Source organism: Phocoena phocoena, chromosome 8, assembly GCF_963924675.1.
Source record: "Phocoena phocoena chromosome 8, mPhoPho1.1, whole genome shotgun sequence".
Classification (NCBI taxonomy): Eukaryota; Metazoa; Chordata; class Mammalia; order Artiodactyla; family Phocoenidae; genus Phocoena; species Phocoena phocoena.
Window position 1 is genome coordinate 68,952,308 of NC_089226.1, and position 13,993 is coordinate 68,966,300.

At 37.7% G+C, this 13,993-nt stretch overlaps 1 protein-coding gene and 1 pseudogene across 2 annotated transcripts in view; one reads left to right on the top strand and one right to left on the bottom strand.

The window, feature by feature from the left end:
* The window catches only part of PDE3B (phosphodiesterase 3B), a 173,266-nt gene that overhangs the window by 35,904 nt on the left and 123,369 nt on the right, over positions 1–13,993 (top strand). The gene's annotated exons all lie outside the window — the stretch shown is intronic.
* LOC136126522 (ubiquitin-conjugating enzyme E2 D3 pseudogene) lies at positions 1,603–2,040 on the bottom strand (annotated as a pseudogene).

Here is a 13,993-nt window from a genome sequence, read left to right on the forward strand (position 1 = left end):
TACCACAGAATTGTCTCACTGAGGTGCAGGGAAGCTGGGCACTTTATCTACCAACATCTGTCCCTTATTGGTTAAAGGTTGCTCCTGGCACTTTTTTTTTTTTTTTCACACCAAAACAGTACTTTATTTTGTAAATTTTGACCCATTACTACTCCCATGTTATGGGTTTTTTCAGCTGTCAAGTGTACAAGGTAAAGAAAAAATTTAGTTAGGTGGGGGTTGTACCTGGAAAATAAATTTCTCCAACTCCATATACACATTTCAGAACTGCTGGGTCCCAAGTCCCTCTATGAACTCCTGGGCTGCCAGTATCACGTGCAGCCTACAAAGCTACACTATCTGAATAGCTTATTAATTCTGCATATCAGGTCAATCAACGTGTCAACCTGTAACAGACTGCACACTTTTAACTGAACATGGCAAAATATTCACTCTCTAGAACTTTACATCATCATTTGATGTCAAACAATGAAGCAAATCCCAACAGTATATACAAAAAACAGCTTTGCATTTACAGAAGATTGTTTCCCATACTGATTAATCCAGGCAGCTAACTCATTGGTTTATGCAACTTTTTTGAAGAAAAATAAATCAATTACTAGCAGAACTATTAGTTGATCACTTATCCATTGACAACTTGCATCGTTTATTCAGTGCTGTATTAAATAATGTATTGGAAGATAGATTAACTAATAGCTCCAAGCCTTCTAACGATTTTTTTTTTTTTTTTTTTTTTTTTTTGCGGTACGCAGGCCTCTCACTGTTGTGGCCTCTCCCGTTGCGGAGCACAGGCTCCGGAAGCGCAGGCTCAGAGGCCATGGCTCACGGGCCCAGCCGCTCCACGGCATGTGGGATCCTCCCGGACCAGGGCACGAACCCGCGTCCCCTGCATCAGCAGGCGGACCCTCAATCACTGCGCCACCAGGGAAGCCCCTCCTAACGATTTAAATGAAAATTACAAAATGTTTGAGACCCTATTTGGTAATACAAAGGGTGTTTGACTTCCAATTTCCATTCTGTGTAGAACAAGAACAGGTCATTCCTTTATGGACATGCATAAAATACATCACGTTTTCTGTTCTGCTGATGCTATAAATTCAATACCAATTCTCCAGCCACATCAGTTATGAGCATAAAGTATATCATGTAACCTCAGATCTCTAACAGTGGAAGGCTTACCCAAGAATGGATGCTGCTAGAATAATGCTGCTTCCTTTGATGTGATAACTCAGCATCCATCTCCCTCCCCCTCAGATGATTCTTCAGCGTGTTAGAGCAGTGAGGAATGGTTTTAATCCCATACCCAAGTTAGAGTGAAGACATTGGTCACATAATACACATGCTCCATTTTTTAAAAAATTCTGAGTCTTGGGCAACTCTTCTCCTGTAACTACTTTACAGTTTCTAAAAGCAGTTATTGTCCAAAGCTGGAAGAACTTAAGTCTTCTCAGATGAGCATGTGAATGAATGGAGGGAGGTAAACAAAAGATAAAAAAGACGAGGTCTGATGGGGGGAGCAGCTGGATAAGAAAATCAAAAAAGGAATAGTAATTTAAAGTTTATTCCAGCTATAATGCAGGTTATTCTGACTTTCAGCTAGCATCACATGGCATACTTCTGAGTCCATTCCTGAGTTATTCTGTTGTACTTATCTCTGTTTTATAGACCCGTGCAATCTCTGGCACTAGGGGGTCATCTGGGTTTGGATCACATAGCAGTGAACAAATGGATAAAAGAAATTTAGAAGTAGTTAAAGCAGGAGACCACTGTGATCTTAGAATGTCGAGACAAATGCTGCCGTTACCGTTAATATTTGGATGATAAATTTTGTTGTAAATGCAACCTTAGCTGGTTTGAAGGGGTAGTCTGTAGGAAATGGACTGTCAAAAAGAATACACCGCCTTGATATGGGCTGTCATTAGGTCCCATAATTGTAGCTTGCCAATGAAACATATCATCCCCAACTGGACCTGCAAAACTTTGTGCCGCAGGGTCTCGGGCCAAATCACCAAGTTCTTTATTAATCCGTTTCAGTGCCATCGTCTGTGCTTTTCGTTTGGCTCCGTACTATTTCGGTGTGTGCTCAAAGGTCAGGCCAAAACTCTTGATTATCCCGGTGGCTGGGAAGGATTGTCTTTTGTCTCACACCAGCTCTGCCAGACACAGGCACAGCGGGCCGGGGCCTCCCTCAAGCTGCAGCCTGGCCTCCTTCCTGCGTGGCAGCTGGTGCCTCCCTGGCCTTATGGAGCTCACGTGCACGACCTCTCCTGGTGTTCTTAACTCCCTGTTACTTCTGGCCTGTGTCAGTCTGCTATCTCACCTCTGTTTTCTACTAGGTGCCTGCTATACCAAATGCAGAATTTCTCTAGATCTCTGCTCTCTAGAATTTCTCCAGAGACCAAAATTCTGGTCTGCCAGTCTGAAGGGAAGTAGTTGCTTGACTGAACACAGTGGAGGCAGCGTCTTATCAGTATAAATATGTAGGTTTTCAATCAAACTCCCCAGATTTTAGTGGGAAATCTTACCCCAACATTCTATGGCAATTGCTATCTTCAAGTGCTAGATCTTTGGAGGGGTCTGTGAGTAAATTGACTTCCTATTCTTTTCCCTTACTGTAGGCATTTAGGTTTCAATCTTTTTTGATCTGCAAATTACCACCCCTTTGGAGCTTAAGAAAAATTGTGATATATAGTGTTTCAAACATACGGAAAAGTATAAAGAAATATATACGTGCAATTCTTGTAGTGCTGTGGTAAACCCAGCTAGGCCGTGATGTATTGTTTTGTCTTGTCTTTTCTTTTCCCTCCCTCCCTCCCTTCCTTTTCTTCTTTCTTTTCCTTCAATGCCAAGATCTTTTATTTGATTAAATTTTAGGAGACTTGCCAACACTCATTGATATCAAGGCAGCTAAGATTTGTATTGGTTTTTCTCCTCTACTTTGCTGTGTTTAGTTTGGTAATATTTTATTGAGAATTTTGTGTCTATTTGCATAAGACATTTTGGCATTTAATGTTCTTTTCTTGTAACATCTGTTCTCATCTGGTTTTGATATCAGGGTAGCACTAGACTTATGAAAAAGTTGGTGAGTGTTACATCTTTTTCTGTTATCTGAAACAGTTTTTAAAAGATTAGGATTAGTTGTTCCTTAAATGCTTGTTTGAACTACTCCGTTTGGGGCTAGCTGTATTTCTTGTGTGTGTCACACTCCTTCCTTCTGTTTTAATATTTTTCTTTATAACACAGAAATATCTTTCAGTTAGTGTAAGCTCTTTTTGTGTGTCTGAAAGTTTCTTTGTTTAACTCTCACTTTTGAATGATAGTTTACCAAGATGTAGAATTCTAGATTGTCAGGTTTTTTTTCTCCTGGGTTTTTCTTCCTCAAATATCTTTAGAAAATTTTCCAAATTTCTTCTTTTTTAAGTTTGGCATGACCAGGAGGCTTGGGTCTTATCTAAATATTAGGTCTGAAGGTCTAACAAATGGAAATTAATTTTTTAAATGGATATCCCAGTTTTTAATTAGACACCAGCAATATTTATGACAAAAAGTTCCTTATAGTCTCAGATACCTTTAATTTTAATGGAAACATTTCCTCCAAAAGATTAAACAAGAATTTCTGAATCATGGCTCCATATTAGAACCTACTGATTTGATTGGTTTGGGATGGGGGTCTAGGTAGGCTTGGGTTATCTTTTGATGTGTCCAGGTAATTCTAATGTATAGATAGAGATTAAGAAACACTGAGTTACAAATTGATCTGTACTTCAGTGAAATTTTAATACAAATTTCAGCAGTCTTTTTCTTTTTTTTAAAGTTACTGACAATCTAATTCAAAATTAGATTGAATCTAATTTACAGGACTTCCCTGGTGGTCCAATGGTTAAGACTCCATGCTTCCACTGCAGGGGGCACGGTTCGATCCCTGGTGGGGGAGCTAAGATCCCTCATGCTGTGCGGCGGCCAAAAAAGAACATAGCTCAGACTACCTGATTCAAGATTTATTTAATTACAGTGTGTAGTAGTAATAAGATAGACATTATGGATCAATAGAATAGAATCGAGGGTCCAGAAATAGACCCACACACATAAGATCAGTTGATTTTTAGCAAAGGTGCCAAGGCACATCAAAGGAGGAAGTTACAGTCTTTTCAACAAATGTCCCAGAACAACTGGCTACTCTGTGGGGGAAAAAATGAACACTGACTCTTACTCACACCATACACAGCACAATGGTTATAGACCAAAATTTAAAAATAAAAAAAACTTTAAAACATCTAGAAGAAAATTCTGAAAAAAAAACATAAAAGAAAAAAAAATTAACTGGACTTCATTACAATTAAAAACTTTTCTTTGAAAGCTATCAGTAAGAAAATGCAAAGGTAAGTACTAGCATGGGAAAACTATTTATAATAAATATATCTGACAAATGACTTCTATCTAGAATATTTAAAGATCTCTTACAACTCAATAAAAAGAAAACAAATGATCAAATTAAAATTAGGCAAAAAATGTGAACACTCCTGCTAGGAATGTAAAATTGTACATTCCCTTGGAAAATGTTTTGGCAATTTAGCGTATGATCTTGGAGTTCTCTCCTAAGTATTTAATGAAGAGAAATAAAAACATATATCCACAGAAAAATTTGTTCACGTATGTTTGTAGCACTGTTGTTCATAAAAGTCGTAAATTAGAAACAACCCAAATGTTCATCACAGGTGAGTGGGTAAACAAATTGTGGTATATCCCTACAATGGAATACTACTCATTAATAAAAGGGAATGAACTATGAATACACACAACATGTATGAATCTCAGAACATTAGCAAAACCTTATGCTAAATCGAAGAAGCCATATACAAAGGAGTAAATACTGTATAATTCAGTTTATATACAATTCTAGAAAATGAAAAATAATTTATACAAAGCAGATCAGTGATTTGCCACCTAGGGCCAGTGGTAGGGGGAATTGAATACAGAGGAGTTTGAGGGAACTTTTGTTGGTGATGGAAATATTTATATCTTAATTGTGGGGATATATACAGAGTTGTACAATATTTGTCAAAAATCATTAAACTGAACATTTTAAATGGCTGTAAGTAAATTTGACTTCAATAAATTTGATTTTAAGAAAAGTAACACTGGATTGGACAATCTCATATTCTTGTCCAATTACCATAGTATATAATTATGTGTCCTTTTCATAAGTTTTTATTTATTACTTTACTATTATGGGTATACACTGACAGTTTAGTTTGTATTATAATAAAATAAAATTCTAAAATCAAAATTACATTTCAAGAAGGTTTATAACTGCTCTTTTTAACTCTGTGTGTGTGTGTGTGTGTGTGTGCACGCGTGCGTATGTGTAGAGTCTTTACTATAGGTATCCTCTTCCAAAACAAAATAAAACAAAAATAAACAAACTGGAAATTGTAGCTTTATTTTACATAGTGCAGAATAAAATAGGCAAAGACAATTTTGGGAATGAAATTGTAGCTTCTAGTTTTTATTTTGTGACTTCAAATCCATGTTAGTGGTTAAATTACAGTGTTTATGGTTGAATGAGGAGTATTTATTGTGGAGAAAGTATATGTATGGTCTTGGCTCATTTACTAATAAAATATTTTAACCTTTAATTGAATGTTGCTATAGCATGGATGTTATGGATGTATGTTACAATTACATTCTGTTGTATAATACCGGGAATGTTTTTATTATTTATATAGTAATAAGGTGAAAAACTGTATACTGTTTAAAAAATACATGGATAATAGCTATTTCAGATCTTTCATGTGAGCCTATTAAAGCAAAAAAAAAAGGTTAAATACTGTTTTGTATATGCTGAATTCCCTGCTGCACAAAATAGAATGCAATGACCGTGTTTTCAGAGTTTTGGAGTGATTGTAAACAGATGAAGAAGTGCTGAATCAGGCACTCTAGGACTTTGACAGTTGCCCTGGAAACAGGGTGCATTATACTTGCTAACAATAATCTCCCTCCCTCCCTCCCTCCCTCCCTCTTTCTCTCTCCTCCCCCACTCCCTCCCTCCTCTTCCTTTCTTGTTTTTTGATGATGGCAGTGCAAGTTGAATTTGTATATTGATCTAGGCTCACACTTAATGTAAATGATTTTTTTAAATTGAGTTCAATGAAGGAAAACTAAACTATAGTTTTAATTAGACTGTATTGTACAGTGCCTGAAACTGAAAGGCTAAAAAAACTGACATCTTTTAAAGTATTACATTTTCTTAGCATCTGTTATTGAGATAAAAACGTAGATTGAAATTTGTAATTTACTAAGTGACCTTGGATAAATTAAGCCCTCTGTTTCTCAATTTTCTCATTTGTAAAATGGCAATGGTAATAGTACCACAACTCCTAGTGGTGATGTAAAGATTAGATGAGCTAATGTATTTGAGGTGCTGGCACACAGTAACTTCTCAACAAATGTTTGCATATCATCATCATGATCTTATCCAAAGTAAAACAACTTCTATACCTCACTATGGCTATTTTAATATACATGTTACTAAGCAATATAATGTATTTAAAAGAAAAATGCTGGTAATGACACTTGCAAATAAACAAAAAGAAGTGTATTGTAAATTTTAGATCATATATGTGGTTGAATTTTTAAATTGTATTTATTGCCAATGTATTAGGTTTTGTAATGATCATTTAGATAGGAGCAATATTCATTCATTTTTAGAGTTTTTGGCCAGTTTCATAGATTTTTAAATAGCTGTAAAGACATAATTACAGTTTTCCTACACACATATTTTAGCATTTTGGTGCATGCTGTAGTAGATTATATCTTCAGCATCTGACAGCATGTAGTGACAATATTGATTTCTTCCTTATTCAATCGTCTAGCAAACACATATCGTGTACCTACTGTGTACCAGATGCTGGGGATATCACAATGAACAAGACAGTCAAGATTCTTGCTGTCATGAAACTACTGTCATGAAACTTAGAAATCATCGTTGGGGAAGGTACTAGGGAAGAGTGATTGGATAAAACAACACATAAAAGAACAAGATAGCTTCAGAAAGTGTGATAAGTCCTGAGAAAAAAATAAAACAGGCTGGTGGGATACAGTGTGCCTGGAAGGACTAATTTAGATTGCATGGTTATAGAAGTCCTTTGTAAGAAGATGACATTTGAGCTGAGACTTGAATGATGAGGAGACAGTCTCATGAAGACCTGGGGATGGAATTTCTGGTTAGTGGGAATAGGAGTGCAACTGCTTCTTAGACCTGATGAGCTTGGCATATTTGAATACTTTAAAAGATGAGTATTGCTAAAGGGTAACGATTGAGTGGAAGAGTGATAAAGGAGATGGTGCGTAAAGATAGGCAGGGATCTATATTTCACATTTAGCCCTGGGAATCATTTCTTACTGACTCTGTGAACCTTGATGCCACTAGCAAAGAGAAGTATGGAAAACATGCAGTTGGTGTTAACAGTGTGGCTTTTAGGAAACCAAAAAAATATCCACAGAGGTTTTCATTGCAGATTCGGAAGTATAATAAAAGAAATAATCATTAATTTCATAGGCTCTGGAGATAAATCAGGCCTGACTGATTCCTGGCTTCTTTTTAGTGAAATATCAAGGTATAAAAATTTGTTTTGAAAGCAGTGGAGGAGAAAACTTGTACACAGCACCCTTTCCTCCTATTATATATGTATTTATTATGTAACTACTTAAATATATTCATATATATGGATATGCATATACATAGGGATTGATATAGACACATATATGAATACTAATAATTTTGGTTCATGTTTTGTGAATGCTATTACAAGATATGAACCTCTCATATAGAATTACCAACTATGCAGTTTGCTAGTAGTTTTCTATTTTGGATTAATGCACTTTGAGAATTAATCTTTCAGTCACTGGAATAGTGAATTAGTCACTCTTTGCTTTACTCACTTTGATAATTTACTTGAATATCATGGATTTTATGAAGGGATAGACTGATTTGTTTAAGTTTTTCCTTATAAGTTTAACTTCTGTCATGTTGATAGGTGATTTTTCTCTTTCTGTTTCAGGGCCACAGGCCACAAGTATCCTTTGCTCTAGTCAACCATCTGGAAATTTTATGCCACTGATAATTACTAGAAAGATAATAATGGAAAAACATTAGCTAAGTGCCTACTATGTATATGTGCACAATTGATGATTTCTCCTTCTGGGTTGGAGATTAGAATTAGAATATGAAAAAATATAGTTTTATGCTCTTTCTAGCAGGTGATAGTTCTTTTTATTTCACTTTCAGTTGTGATCGCTAGTTCACCTCTGGTATTGAGAAAATTGTCACAAATTTTAAAAAATTACAAACAATTCATGCTTATGGTTAGCAATTTAAATATTAGAATAAGAAAAATGGAAAGTAAAAGTTCCTGACCCCTGCAGTTTTATTCCCCAGAGATAAACTTTGCTAACACGTTCTTGTGTTTCCTTCTAGAATTTTAGATGTTTATGCAAGCATATGTAAGGGTATGTTTGCGTGTATAAATTTACATATATAGTGTATCTTCCTTTCCTTTCTCTTTTTACATGTATAGGATCTACAATACTGTTCTGCAACTATGTGTACCATCACTTAGTACATATTATTGATATCTATAGACCCATCTTGTTCTTTTTTTTTTTTTTGGTTGCTTCGGGTCTTAGTTGCGCCATGCAGGATCTTCGTTGAGGCATGTGCAATATTTCGTTGTGGCATGCGGGCTTCAGAGCATGTGGGCTCAGTAGTTGTGGCTCATGGGCTCTCTAGTTGTGGCACAGGCTCAGTAGTTGCGGTGCAAGGGCTTAGATGCCCCGCAGCATGTGGGATCTTAGTTCCCTGACGAGGGATCTAACCTGCATCCCCTGCATTGGAAGGCGGATTCTTAACCACTGGACCACCTGGTAAATCCCCCATCTTGTTCTTTGTAACAGCTGCATGGTAGTCCATTGTTTGAATACAGTGTAATTTATTGACCTGGCTTCTATTGATAAACAGTTTCCTTGTAATTTGTATACTTGCATCGTGTATAAGTTTATCCATAGGCATTGCCTTTAAAAGTTTTAGAGCAGTTGCCAAGTTGTCTTTCAAAATAGTAGCAACAATTTATATGCCCCTCACTGTGTTCCAGTATTTCCCTTTTATGTTCTAGCTAATGCACAAAAACAAAAACAGTTGACTGTAGATAGGTAAATTTTATTGATAAACAGAAATATTTTTGGTTATGATAAAAGTACCATTTATTTTCTTTTTTTTTTTGGTATCTTGTGACATCTTTATAAATACTCACATGGCAAAAGTTGAATTTTACATTTAATCTCAAAGATGGTAGTACAGAGCTCAGCATCTTGTTAGAAAACTTATATAGGACACGAATGATCTAAAGTGGTTAAAATAAATGATATTTATTTTAATATTTAGTTATTATATGCAAGCTAAAGTTCATGTAATTCAAATAACGATAAGTACATTTTTAGACTTCTCAGCATGGACTTTTTCTGTCATTAAATATAGTTAATATAGTTTTAAAATGAATGAGTAAAATGGATTTAAATTTTGCAGATTGGATCAGGCAAGAATCATCAATGGATGCTAAATCCATGGGAAACTTTTAATGAGGAACAGGATATTTCAGTGATTTTAAAGAGTATCCTTGCAGATTGCTTATTAGTTGCAAGGGAAAAAACAATAACTATACAGAGGATAAATCAGACAACACCTTGATCAATGATCAAAATTAATAGTAAGGGGTAGATGGATATCGTGTGTTTCCAGATGTGATTCTCCAAGCAGTGTTAGTATTTCAACCAAGAATGAATAACCTAAATCTAGTTATGAGAAAAGATCAGACAAACCCCAAAATGAGGAGCATACTATTAAAAACAAAGGTTTAGGGCTTCCCTGGTGGCGCAGTGGTTGAGAGTCCGCCTGCCGATGCAGGGGACACGGGTTCGTGCCCCGGTCTGGGAAGATCCCACATGCCGCGGAACGGCTGGGCCCGTGAGCCATGGCCGCTGAGCCTGCGCGTCCGGAGCCTGTGCTCCGCAACGGGAGAGGCCACAACAGTGAGAGGCCCACGTACCGCAAAAAAAAAAAAAACCCCAAAAAACCCCACAAAGGTTTATATTCTATAAAAAGTCAGTGTCATAAAAGGCAAAGAGAGGCTTTAGATAGGTTCCAGATTAAAGGAAAGAGATGTAACTAAATGTAATACCGATTGTAGATTGGATCCTATAAAAACTTACAGGACATTACTGGGTCGATTGACAAAATTGGAACAGGACAGTACATTTGATACGAGTATTTAGCAACATTAATTTTTCTGTTTACTGTAGTATGGTTATGTAAGAGAATATCCCTATTCTTATAAATTTACACTGAAGAATTTAGGGATAAGAGGGCATGATATAAGCAATTTTCTCTCAAAAAGTTCAAGAGGAAAAAATAGAGTATGCTTGTAAGGGTGCATATATATGATAAGGTAAATAGGACAAAATATATTTTAAATATTTATTTATTTTTATTTTAAAATTTTCTTTTATTGTTTTTTGGCTGCGTTGGGTCTTAGTTGCAGCACGCGGGATCTTCGTTGAGGCATGCGAGATCTTTCATTGCCGGACACGGGCTCTTCCTTGCAGCGCGCAGGCTTCTCTCTAGTTGTGGTGCGCAGGCTCCAGAGTGCGTGGGCTTCTGCAGTTTGCAGCACACGTGTTCTCTTGTTGAGGCGTGAGTTTAGTAGTTGTGGCGCACGGGCTTAGTTGCCCCACGGTGTGTGGGATCTTAGTTCCCTGACCAGGGATTGAACCCACATGCCCTGCATTGGAAGGTGGATTCTTTACCACTGGACCACCAGGGAAGTCCCCAGGACAAAATATTAACAGATTAGTCCAGGTAAAGGACAGACAGGACTTCTATGCACTCATCTTGTTTTGCAACTCTTCTGTAAGTTTGCAATTATGCTCAAATAAAATGTTTAAAAAATGGATTAAAGATGTTTTTAAATAAGTGACTTTTTTTTTTTTTTTGTGGTACGCGGGCCTCTCACTGTTGTGGCCTCTCCCGTTGCGGAGCACAGGCTCCGGATTCGCAGGCTCAGTGGCCATGGCTCACGGGCCCAGCCGCTCCGCGGCATGTGGGATCTTCCCAGACCGGGGCACAAACCCGTGTCCCCTGCATCGGCAGGCAGACTATCAACCACTGCGCCACCAGGGAAGCCCAATAATAGTGACTTTTAAGAGCTGTTTATACAACTAAAGATTTTCAATCAGTGGTATTTTATTATGTATTAAGTAGGGAGAAATAATTCCAAAATCTAGCTATACCTCATTGCCAGAAATGCTAATTCTTTGTTGGAGAGTTTCTCATACAGAACAGCGTGGCTACTATGATTAGCAGGTGTTAAATATTGGGTTACAAACTAAATGTTTTTAGAACCTTGAATTGGGAAAGATTAGTGTGGGCTACATGTTAGGACTCTGAAGAAAGTGCAAAAGTTTGTGTGTTAGTAGTGGTGGTGAGGTGAGATAGAAGAATTGGAAGGAAATGGCTAGAGGAGAATTCAAACTTGGAGAAAGTGAATTTGGGAGTAAATTTCCATGTAAATGCTACCACTGTAGAGCAGTGGTTTCCAATCTTTTCCTTCCTGAGGATACTTGTCTCATTGATTTTAATATTCACTACCCGCCCCCACCCCCCCCCCCCCCGCCGACATTTTAAAACCTCTGAAGTCTGGGTGTGCCTTACGATCAGTGGCATCTGACAGTCAGTGTCAGAGTGGATTGAAGTCAGTTCTTCCATAAAAGATTTGTGTTTGCTTCTGCCATAGCGTGGGGGCCCTAGCAACCTGAGACCATTTTAAATTAAATTTAGTGCTTGAGAATTTGGACCACACTAGTGGCATGAATTCAGATTACAACTCTGTGTTAGTTCTGGATGGCGGTTCAAATTTGAAGGGGAGTTCCCTACCCTCCCCCAACTAGTGCCAAAGTTAGGAAGACAAGTTTCTGTGCTGTTGCTTTTCGTATAATAGGTTTCTCTTTTTCTCCTATATACTTTCTTTTTTTTTCTATATTCTTTTGTCATAGCTTTATTATAGGGTTTCCTATTAGACTCCCCATATTGGGCATTTTTTAGTTCTTAGATGTACATAAAAATAATGGTGATAAAATACCTTTTTTTCCCTTCCTGGCTAACTTTCATATCCTTACTATTTGGATATATGTCCTTAATTATATTATTCCTATTCATGGTTTCACAATATCTTTAATCTTGCCTGACCCAGAGGGATCCCTCTAAAAGTAAAATAACACTGTACATTTATAGTCCAAGCTCCCTTAAGCCATTTATCTTGGTGAGAGGTTGCAAAGTAGTCACCGTCAGTTTTTGGTTTGGAAGACATTTGGGGCAACATTGTAGAATAGGTGAATGAGTATACATATGCCTTGGAGTGAGTCCTGCTTTTGAATCCTCTGCAACTTACTTTTGCATGTTACTTAACCTTTCTGAACCTTAGTTTCCTCATCTAGAGAATGGATATGATAATACCACTCTGATGATGTTATTGTGAGCCTTTCACGAGGTAGTATATGTAAAGGTCTGGTGTGGCATCTGGCACAGATGTGGTGCTGAATAGTGGTTGATTTTTTGGGGTTGACTGTAATAGGTGTTGTTTTTGGTTTCTCAGGGTATTCCCTTCTACTCAATCCCTCTTCTTTTAGAAATCTGTCTTGCCCACCCATCCTCCCCCTACTCTTCCACCCAACCACCAAAGGGATGGACACATTACTCATCCTGGTGATCTAGGTTAATCCCGTTGATACAATAGTAGGTCTAAGTCTGAGTGGGCATGTGACCAAAGTCCATCAGAGTCTTGTCCAGCCAGAGATCGATATGCATGCGTTGGAGGAACGGAACCTCTCTTTACACACTATTACGAGTGTGAGATTTAGACTGTGAAGCTTTAGGCAGCCATCTTCCAATTCCATGTGGAGAAGTTCTGCTTAAATAATAAAGCTAAGGGGAAACTACCAGGGATAAGAGTTGGGTGTGGGGGGAGGGTGGTTAGAGAGTGACATACACACACACACACACACACACCCTAACCAACTGAAGGAGACCTACTTCCATTTTTTTGAGGCCCTTTCTACAGTTTTTCTTTCAGAACTATGCCAATTTCCTGCCCAGCTTTATAAGCCAATGAATGCCCCTTTTGGCTTAATGTGGGTTGAGTTGGCTCTCTGTCACTTGCAATGCAGATTTCCGATGGGTATGATAATGATATTATTTTTCCCAAGAATATTTCTTGTTCAAAGAACTGCCTTTATTGCTTCCATGCTGAATATTCAAAAACTAGTGTTCAACAGGCCATTAAATGGAGGATAAATGTCTGGGTAAAGAAAGAAAAATGATGAATTTTCTTTTTTTTTTTTTTTTTTGTGGTACGTGGGCCTCTCACTGTTGTGGCCTCTCCCGTTGCGGAGCACAGGCTCCGGACGTGCAGGCTCCGGACGTGCAGGCTCAGCGGCCATGGCTCACGGGCCTAGCTGCTCCGCGGCATGTGGGATCTTCCCGGACCGGGGCACGAACCCGTGTCCCCTGCATCGGCAGGCGGACTCTCAACCACTGCGCCACCAGGGAAGCCCCAAATGATGAATTTTTAAAGGAATGTCCCTGAGTTTAAGCTATTTTCCATGTCATATGATTCTTTCCAGTGATGGTACAGAGAATACTGTATTGAAAGTAAACTTCTATTCAGATGTGCAAAGAAAAATTTCAGTGTAATTTTAATTAGAAACTGTTAGTCACATTTAGAAGCTCTGATTAAAGATATAATGGGCAAAATGGATGAAGTTACATTTGCAGTTTTTCGTGGGTTGGATCTTCACTGGTTTTGCTTCTTAAGGATCTCAGATAGAATGAGCGGGACCTATCTGGTCTGAAGCTTAAAGGGTGATCCAGAATGCAAGTGAGAGGACC